Here is an 11,332-nt window from a genome sequence, read left to right on the forward strand (position 1 = left end):
GTGAGCAAGAGCTAGTACATATATATCAATATGATAGAATATTTAATGTTATTATTTAATTACTGGTAAGGTAACAATTATTATTATCACATAACTTAATCGTAAAATTATATATAACTTGTAAATGTGTATATGTAACAAATATAGTCGGTTCTAAATTATACATCATTCATTTTTTTAAGTTTGTGTTTAAGAGCTGAGATGGCCGTGGTTAGAATGCGTGCATCTTAACCCATGATTGCGGGTTCAAACCCAGGCAAGCTTCGCTATATGTATGTGCAGGAAAACATCGTGAGGAAACCTGCATGTGTCTAATTTCATCGAAATTCTACCACATGTGCATTCCACCAATCCGCATTGGAACAGCATGGTGGAATATATTCCAAACCCTCTCCTCAATGGGAGAGGAGGCCTTTTCTCAGCAGTGGGAAATTTACAGGCAACAGCCTCAATCATTATTGTCACTGAATAACTCAAACGATGTCATTTCTTCCACACTCACTGGTCTGTGCAAGTAAAAGTAACTCGTCAGTCACAGAGGTCATACTTTGGCATTTTTATATGTGAACTATTTAAATGTTTCGTATTTAGGTACTAACAAAAAAATTACGAGATATTCTTTTCAGTTACTTATTCCCCATAGCGGGTTAGATGATGATGTCGTCCTGACCGATTAAGGCCACGGGGGCCAATCTTAAGGAAAACTACGCAGGATGTAACTGTGAAAAAAGTGTGTATGTGTGTGTGTGTGTGTGTGTGTGTGTGTGCTTTCAGTTTGCGGACTCCATACAGTTACTTTTTCATTAGAAAAAGCCATAACATTTTATCGGCCTAACCCGGGCTCTTAGGACTTTAGGACTTATTATATACAGCAGTACAGCATACTACATCAACGTAGTAAGGTACTCTAGTACAACTGGTCACATCAACGCATGATGATCACTTAAATAGTTCAAAATAAGATTGTTGAGAATGGGAGCTTTATAATACATGCCGCTATTTTACACTTGCGAAGTCGGGTAGCTCGTAAGTATTAATAAATGAAATATTTTAAATAACGCAATAAACTAGTTTGCATGTTCTAGTTTAATTAACATGTTTAAAGAAAATATATTATTATATCACTTTACGTGTATGTTCGTACATATTATATCGAATGAAATGTTAAGTCAATCTTTTGGTTATTTGTAATAGTACAGAGTAATGAGTAAGGTTTTATTTATTTATTATTTATGACACAATTCACAAAACTATTGATAAAAAACAAGTAACGTATAAAACCTTATCAGGTATATCAGTATTATCTTGGAATAATCTCTTTTAAGCAACATCTATTAAAAGATAAAGGAACAATAGTCGGACATAGTAAGTGACGTCACAGTAGACAATAAAAATAAATTTGATAATTTTTTTTGAACTATTGTAAACGGTTTCATTTCTGTAACGATGGTAAAGGAATACCTTGAAGGAAGTATATCAGTCGGTAAAACCTTTTGAGACATGAAATTGTACGTAATATAAATTGGCTTATAAATATGGCAGTATACCGGCAGGTCTTTACTTCATTATCCAACAATTACGGACTATTTACTCGAGTTTACTTTTTTATTCAATAGGCTAAGAACAAAGCCGAATGGCTAAACTAGTTATAATATATTTATATAACGGTGATTATTTGTGAATTACACATACTCATGCCGCGAAACGGCACCGTAACGAATAAATGTCAGATGCTGGTCTTTGCTAATCACGATGGCACCATTTTAAAATTCATACGTCGTGTCGGGTATTCCGTTTTTTAACGTTGTTGAGACGTTCTGATTTCAAATTAAGCAACACGATGGATCAAAGTTGATTATGGATTTCAAACTCTGTTGAAAAACCATTGACAATTTACGGAGTCGATTTGAAAAGTTATTTTTTTTTAATTATGAGTTTTAATTGTTTTGAATATATTATAAAACTACTATAAAAGGTAATACAAATAAGTTTTAAAAGACATAAAGAAAAACAAAAAGCGGATAATTTGGAAAAAAGACGTTTTTTTAGAATGCTGAACCTAATTTCACAGAGCTGGTCCACAGCGGGTTAGTAGATAAAAGTAGCAAAAATAATACAACTCATGCAAATTTCTGCATGTTTTCCATTATCTCCGAGCTTAAGATAAATTAAATATATATTATACAAATCAAAAGAATACATTATGTATGTCTTATAAACTTACACGCGTATTCCAACTGGGTCATAGAACACAAGGTACGGAAACAAACCACTACATAAAATTATCATTTCAAGTTATTTTATAAAAGCAAACAGATAATAGATTATAATACATTCAATAATCAATGTTTTCAATATTTTCTTCATACACACAGGTTAGATAAGATTATAACTTATCAAAAGATAGTGTTCAAAATTTTGCATTTGCGTCACTTCCTTGTTCATAAAAATAGAAGTATTTCAATTATTAACTTACAATTATTGAGAAGATATTCCTCAAGTTTATATATCTACATATATTTACAAAAAATATTATACTATTTGGTTTATTTGGAGGCTTAGATTTTCTTTGTTAAGATAATTTAAGAAACTTATCTATTAAGTTTCTTAAAGTATCTACGTATTAACATGAAGTTCATTAATTTAGTTATAATTTCCAGTATCAACGGAATGTATATGGCAATAGGAAAATACATATGTGTGTGTATCATTACAAGTACAGAAAGGACTTTGATGTGTTTTTTTTAAATATTGAGTGATTCAAAGGGAAGGTATATATAGTAAATATATAAATCAAAAAGTTTTTAAGGCAATACAAAACACTTAATCTTTTTCCCACAAAATAAACCGGAAGGGTTTAACTCAGTCATGAATCGGCCTGACTTTGATGCATCCGCTCCATGATAATGGGAACTGCGGTCTTCCAAAATGCGTTTGATATTCCTCATCAAAATCACATATGACATATGTGAAATAAAACCGGAATAGTTATTAATTGATTTAAGACATTTATTTTGATAATTTAACCGGTTATAACCAGTTCATATTTCCGTTCATCAAATAATGTCACTCCGAACACCAAATGATGTTCTGTGTGGTATCAGATATATTTAAAATGATTACTCAATAATAAAATCAATCAAAGAATATGTGAAGATACATGGAGCAGACAATTGAACTATAATACCTTTTGCACTTAAACGTAATTGACTACAAAGCACTTTGTTTGAGTTTTGTAGTAGACTTACGTAAGGACGAACTCGTTTCTTAAAAACTCGATCGCGAAATATCAGAAAGTGACAAGCGACATCAATCAAATTAAAACTTATCCAATCGTAAATAACTCAATAAAACTCTCTTTCAAGGTGCGCCATTACTACAGGTGATCAATCCCACTTTTGTAATTATCTCGATGTTATATTATACTTGGTGGTAGTGCTTTGTGCAAGCCCGTCTGGGTTACCACCCACTCATCAGTTATTCTACCGCCAAATAACAGTACTCAGTATTGTTGTGTTCCGGTTTGAAGGGTGAGTGATCCAGTGTAACTACAGGCACAAGGGACGTAACATCTTAGTTCCCAAGGTTGGTGGCACATTGACGATGTAAGGAATAGTTAATATCTATGGGTGATGGTGACCGCTTAACATCAGGTGTCCCATATTCTCGTCCGCCAATCTATACCATAAAAAAAAATAAAGCCTAGCTTACCATGCTGACGCAGAACCAGATTCTGACTTGAAATCACGAGCAAGTTAACATTAATAAGATTTCTGTTGTCTTAAATTTTCGCGATTATTACACATTTAAATAAAACTAGTTATAACGGATTTGAATCGCGTATATTAGGGGTAGACCCGTGACCACGAACGCTGTAAAGTGTTCGAAACGTCGGGATGCCAAAAATAATTAATATACGCGATTCAAATCCGTTATAACTAGTTTTATTTAAATGAGATTTCTGTCAAAAAAATCATAATAGCAAAGTTTAAATGTGTTAAAACTATCTGTCGTAAAGCCGATGTCTCTACGTCATTGCTGTCCCATTTGAGAGTTCATCGAGGTGATGGAACTCCTCGTTAATGTAATGTAATATCTCATGTTGGTCTTCTATTAAGAGATAATAGTCTAGCTATTATCCCTTGAAAGAAGACCTCGGTATCATCATATAAATACATAAGTAAATATTAGATAACATCACATACATTACTCTGATCCCAATGTAAGTAGCTAAAGCACTTGTGTTGTGGAAAATTAGGAGTAACGACGGTACCACAAACACCCAGACCCAAGATAACATAGAAAACTAATGAACTTTCTACATCGACTCGGCCGGGAATCGAAACCCGGTACCTCAGAGTGGCCCATTAAAACCGGTGTACACATTACTCAACTCAGTTTCGTATTATGTCTGTATATGTAACATTTGAACGTGACAAATCACCCATCCAGTAACCTTGACAAACATTGCTTAACCAATAAAAATTACCTTTCGCAAACGCAACTAGGTCGCATTCATGTAAACAATATCATAATATCTCATTACATTACGAAATGTTAATATGGATCTCGATATCGGATTCGAAAGGTCCAGAAATGATTTCACTTCACAAAACAATCGGTCTAGATCGAGATCCAGAGATTCAGGCTGTTCCCACGCGCATGCGCAACGTGTGAAGCAAGTTGTTTGACCGCTGTTATTTTGAAGTCGGTCTTAGTGAAAGTATAAGATACGGTCAGACTATATTGTTTGCGATGGGTTAATAAAGGTTGTATTCACTATTTATCGAATTAACAAATCACCAAACAGGTTTATGCGCATACATGTATGCTCTATTTAATTATTTTTTAAAATCCAATATGGCGGAGATCTGAACGGAGAGATATAATTGTTACTGAGAATTTCTTTGGGATTTGAAGTTAGACCTCAAGGTCTGTAGCCTTTGTAGTAGTTTGACATATAATACATTACATAGTACAGACCAGTATTTCCCACAATGACCATGGTGGCCCAGTGTGACCTAGCACGAGGTCACAAAATTAAAATACCTCGTTGCATTGTCTTCTTGTTTAATCAGACTCGTAAATCAAATTGTCTGAGAGACATTAGGGCGGCAAGTATTTTTTTAATGAAGTATTATATTTCTGTTGAAAATTTTCACTGAAATAAACATCACTGTACTCATGTTAACGTTCAAATTGTCGTTTATTTTGCCTTTTTATACACGAAGGAGAGCCGAGATGGCCCAGTGGTTAGAACGTGTGCATCTTAATCAGTGATTGCGTTTTGAAACCCAGGCAAGCCACTAAATATTTATATGCTTAATTTGTGTGTATCACCGCCGAGCAAGAGACGAATTATCTAGTGCTCAGCGGTAAAGGAAAACATCGTGAGAAATTTTGCCACATGTGTATTCCACCAACATTTGCAACAGCACCATAGCCTAACAGTGGTAAATTTTCGGGCTGTAGTTGTTGTATATACGAAGGTAATTAATAAATCACACGTAGCAAAAATAACCGGGCCAAGGTATAAGGGGTTGGGAAATGTATGTGAAATATCTCTTGATCATCAGATATATAGTAGATCATCTTTTAATCAGGTCATACATTGCCCGTTGAGTCAATGTCGTTTCCTTATCGAGTCTACAATGTCAGGCCAAGGTGCGGTCCCCAACAATGCCTTAGCTTACTCGAGCTGGACGACCGTCGATCACACTAATGGAAGGTCAGCCTTATTAACGGCGCACCTCCCGTAAAAGAGCATAAATGTTATATATTCTATGACAAAATAAACCTGATACATTAAGTCTGAGCAGACATTATTTTAATTATACTTTTTGGTTAACTGTGTGTGATATTTGTGTATTAGTAATCCAGTCTGGTTTGGGTATTTAAGACACTTCTTGGAAAAGGTTTTTTTCATAATACAAAAATGGATTAGCATTATTTTTAAATTAAAGTTATTTGACCGAACGTCAAATTGAGTTTAAAAAGTCCCTGAATATTTGACAAAGTCTTATTTCCAACTGTCGGGGATTTTTGAGTTTTGAGACAGACGTTCTTATTTTGTATTTCAAACTTTAATTGAATTTTATAATACTAATGAACTGTGGAGATGTAATAATCCTTGCATATTTATGGAAAGTTTGATTAGGATCGCCTGAAATCGATTTTTAATATTAATTTACATTGTTATCCGATTATAACAATCAATCGTATTACTTTTTTTATTCCAAAAATAATGTTAAATCTTTATATCTGCTCCAAAAAAAAACTGATAAGATTTTTTTTATTTTTTTATATATCCCTGATATCTATTAACAATATAAGTGGAGCTTATATATTTATATATTTAGTAATACTAATATTGGCTGTATTGACTGACCACATGACGCGTATACAAATTGATATTCCATGTTACGGCTATGCCGATGACACTTGCACGTGTCCTAATATACAAAAGATGACTGCACCCTGGATATAGTGATTTGGTTATCCGACTGTGTTCTGAACAGTGGCGTAGCTATCGTAGTACCAGCTGGTGCAGTGCATCAGAGCCGCAAAGTTCAGGGGGGCCTCTAAACTAAACCCTAAGCTTCTGAAGCTAGAAAATCACACCACTGCGCACAAGATTTCTTATTTGGTACCTTTAATTTGAAAAGGTAATTATTAGTTAAAGACGGATGGGAAAGAGGGGATGAGGTACCGATTCTTTTTCTATACACCGGGGCCCTTCCTCACCTAGCTACGTCAGTGGTTCTGAAGTCCTGGCTTTTAAGTCATGGTTTTTCTTTACAAATTCCCAGTAGATGTTCAAACTTCGGAAGCTGGTAGTTGCTTTTTCTAGACCACATAGGTCTAGAAAAAGCAAAGCTTGAACTCTTTTTGCTCATCGGATTTTGCTGCCTCATCTGATTATAAGACTAGACTTGAATATTTACGTACACATTAGTGTACTGTAATGTCTGTTTTACCTGACAAACACCAGAATAGTGGACAAAGCAGTAATTGATATTTTTACAAACTAAATTAATTTTTAAACTTTATTTTACTTATTTCATTTCGATTTAACAAATAGCTTTGAAAGTGATTATGTGACTCCTATAGTAGAACACTATAACCATAAAATAAGTAATATTTCTCATAATAGTTGCAATATTAAAATGTTGTAATAAAATTCTAGGTCGCTAAATGCAGTATTATTCAGATTGCGGACTGCGGTGCGGTTATAACGCTTTATAGACGCATTTGAGACCGTAAATGGTTGCATTGACTTTATGTTTACTGAAAATGTCGCCTTAAATACAATTTAATATAATTATTGGAATACTGATAACTAATCTATATAAGGATCAAACCATTATAATAAGAAAAGACGAGGAGTTAAACATTAATGAATATAATATTGGTTATAATTTTATTTTATTTTGAAATAGTTTTGCGCGGTAGTGATTTTTTTTTTTTAATTTTCCTACAATACAAGCCCGATAAAGAATGTTGTCTCAGGCAGGGCATATACATGTTTTATTAACTTAATTATACTTTTTAGAAATGACTAAGTAATATGTACAATGCCTGTTCTGAAATTCACAAAAAAATAATTTATTCTAGTCGAATTAATTTGAGTTAGCAACAGATTTCATATACCACTGTTGGCCCTTTATCGGTTTTGAATCTATCACTTTAATGACGCTACTCTCTTATCTACCAGTAAGCCATTGAACTATTAAGGCAATATTATGGTCAATGCGCTGCTATCATGGCTATAAGATTTTATATAGATTGTGGTTGTAATATTACAAGCTGAATCACACTTTAAACTGGAACAACGATTCAAAGTATTGCCTTTAGGCGGTAAAATAACTTGTGAATTAAGATTTCAAAGCAAAAGCCGACACAAAGACCATATAAACAGAATAACTTTTATATTCGTAAATTTTTATAACGGACATTGACGATTTTTGAATATCGAACATCACCGTTAAGTCAACATACCGACTAAAACATAAATGTTGAAAATGATTCGGCTCATGCAGCTTCTTAAATGTAACATGGATTGGTAACAATTTTAGGCTCACAGAGTTAACACCTTTGCCGAAACTTTGAATCTGTTTAGAATTTTTAAAAAGTTAAGTTTACAAATTCGATTCTTGAAAAAAAATATGGTGATTTTTTCCCACTTAAACGTAGATAGATCGTAATTATATTGCATAATTTGAAATTAAAAATGTAATTATAATTTGACATAGCTTAAAGTCATATTTTGATGTATCGATATCAAATAGTGTGAATCATTGGGCATAGTGTAGCACGCAATGCAATAAACATTATACTACGGTTTATGTTGTGCAAGCGCATCCCACGCAAAGAATGTTGAATTGTTGAATGAATGGTTACGATCTATGAGATACTATAGCTCCATGAAGTTCTGAGGGCGCTTAACTTGGAGTCCAATATACATGAGTACCAACGGTGATAAGTCCAAAATATTGAGCCATTCATTGTTCCAAAAATACAACAATATTTTTTGTAATAGGTACTTACAGTATCAAATTATATATATAATATTAAATGAATAGAAATATTAGTATCGAGTTATAGTTTATTTCGCTGATTACTTAGTTTTAGAGTTTTTTATAATACATACTCGTAAGTAATTAATTATTAATGCTCGTGTTAGGACGACTTATAATTTCGATAGTTTATATTACCTACTAAATAACTGTATAATCTACTTATAAATTATTGATATATTCATATTATTTGTTTACAATAATTTATTGTAATCAATTAATAAAAATTGTATTGACGTCAAATAAAACGCAAGCGACCTTGAAGACATTTCTTTGCTGGCTGACGTGGATGTTGTATTTCGTTTTTTTTTTTTTTCAATAATTAATGAATATTAATTCTTTAAAAAAAATGTGTGATTTTTTTAAGGTCTCAATTATCGTTTGAATAATCTCCGGCTCCAATCGGACCCACAAACACAACCGGTACGAGGTACGAGGTACGAAATCGACCAACGACGTCTCGTTCAAATTAACGGAATGCAACTAATTTTAAAACCATGATACCGTTAAAGATTTCCATGTATATTTAAACACCATAGAAAATCTACTCACCTATTAACCAATAGAAATGTCGTAAATCCGACAGGCAAGTCCGTTAGATGTTTTGATCGTGATTTTTTTTACGAAAATCTCGACAAAACTATAAACCACAGATTAGTTAAACACAATTAAACACTTTTTCACCGGTTTAACACTGCACAGCTTCCTAATATCGCATTAAAATGTTCAATAACATCGATACGTATTTTACGTAAAGAGTTTTGAATTATAATTTACAGTACTAGAAACGTGCCTCTTCGGCGGCTATTGAGACGATACTAGCGCTTGGTCGGGCGGCCGGGAGCGGTCACAACGAGCAATTCTCGTATCTGGTAATCTAAGCTTGTACGGTCGGCAAAATATTATTATAATATTTAATCAATTTTATTCACCAAAAATATGAATATACCAGTATAGTAACCATTCGGAAAGTATTGTATTACTTTTATTATATCACAAAACCTTTAACAATAAGTGTCAAACATTGAGTCAATTTTTTACTCGCTTTATACAAAAGCGAGTAAAAAATTCAAGCATCAATGAATGTTTTTGTGGCATTTTTTCTTCAAACTCACTTTCGTATTAAGCCGTTACAAAATTGGTTATTCGTGGTCTATTATATTAGATTATAATTTGTATGCTTTAGCGTTTGGATAGTTTAGTTTTACTTTCATAATATAATTTAAAGATTTACCTACAAAACAAATAAATATGCTTGACAGTTTTCTGTCCGTACTTATTTGAAATTCGATACTCATCTACCATATAATGTATTTCGGGAAGGGAATAATACATTCTTTTTTTTTAAAGCATAGGCCGCTGCGCAGGTAACCGGTAGGGTCCGCGACAGGTGACACACCTTACTTCACAGTAACATCAAACCATTCGTCAGTATTTTCATTTTGTTATACAATGCTTTCTTTGTTTTTTTGTTCTACATAAGATAAGAAATAGACACAGCGATGAATAATAAATATTATAAAATATCATTTTAGTCTGGAGCCAGTGTTATTTTTAACTTTAATACAGCTGTTAAGTGTAAGTTTTTGCCGTACATTTTATATAGATAGATTATTACACTTAATCAACAATAATCGAAACTTTTTTGAATAAAGAAATATAACATCTGTTGGTTAAAAATAACACATACATCTGTCAAAATAAAACAATTTGAAACTTTTTTAATTAGTCTAGTTGTAGATCGATAGTCTTTATTTTATTATCAAATGTGAAAGTAGAGATTGTTCAATTATAACACAACGTGATTAGAATTGTAAAAGCCTCTATATTTGTTATACATTAAATAATGCCCGTGGCTATATAAATATGGTCATACGGAACTTACTTAATCGAATAATTAAATTGATTGATATTTAAACCACGATTTATACAATATTATGCAAGAGATAAAATCCTTAAACGTTAAGTATGTAGATAGGTATTACTTATCACCAATTAGTATCTACTGTAATTAATTTGTTCATTATAAATTGTGAATTTTGATCTGTTCTAATAACTAAACGATTATTATAAATGCGAAAGTAACTCTGTCTGTCTGTTTGTCTTTCTACGTGTTGTCTGTTTGTCTTTCTCTTTTTCCGCCGAATTATTGTTCAGAATTTGATGGAATTTAATAAAATTATATTTTATATATTAACCTGTTAAGCTTATTTTTTAATCAGGTAATTACATAAAATTTAGACGTGTTTAATGAATTTTAAAATTTAAATTTATATTAATTTCTATCTACATTTTACAGTTACGACACATAAAAAATAAAATGATTTATGAAAATAACTGTTTTATAAACAAAGCTTCATCTCCTTGTGCTATTAATATTGATTAAGTATTTAATGAAAGTTTCAAAGAAAAAATTATGTCGATTTTTGACTGATTTCGGCCCGGCTAGATAGTCTTAAGGCAAACCACTCAACTCAATGCATATTATAATCTAATATTTTTGCAAAAATACAGGTGAAATCCCACTCTTAAAATCAGATATAATGGGAAATCTAAAACGACCGGTAAAAGTTCACCCCCCGTAACGTCCACATTTCCAAGTTCCAAATTAACATCTGCTTCTGGAAATTTTCGACGAAAAAAACCAAATATTTTTAGGGTAGGTACCACCCACTCATCAGTTATTCTACCGCCAAATAACAGTACTCAGTATTGTTGTGTTCCGGTTTGAAGGGTGAGTGAGCCAGTGTAACTAC

General features: G+C 32.4%; 1 protein-coding gene across 1 annotated transcript in view; it reads right to left on the reverse strand.

Annotated features, from left to right (window-relative positions):
• LOC124535842 (echinoderm microtubule-associated protein-like 2) overlaps nt 1–9,417 on the reverse strand; it is an 85,930-nt gene extending 76,513 nt beyond the window's left edge. Inside the window, exon 1 of the mRNA XM_047112229.1 lies at nt 9,129–9,417. The gene's annotated coding sequence lies outside the window, so the exon portion shown is untranslated. The remainder of the gene's footprint in view (nt 1–9,128) is intronic.
• Between the last annotated feature and the right edge of the window lie 1,915 nt (nt 9,418–11,332).

Source organism: Vanessa cardui, chromosome 15 (assembly GCF_905220365.1).
Source record: "Vanessa cardui chromosome 15, ilVanCard2.1, whole genome shotgun sequence".
Taxonomy (NCBI): Eukaryota; Metazoa; Arthropoda; class Insecta; order Lepidoptera; family Nymphalidae; genus Vanessa; species Vanessa cardui.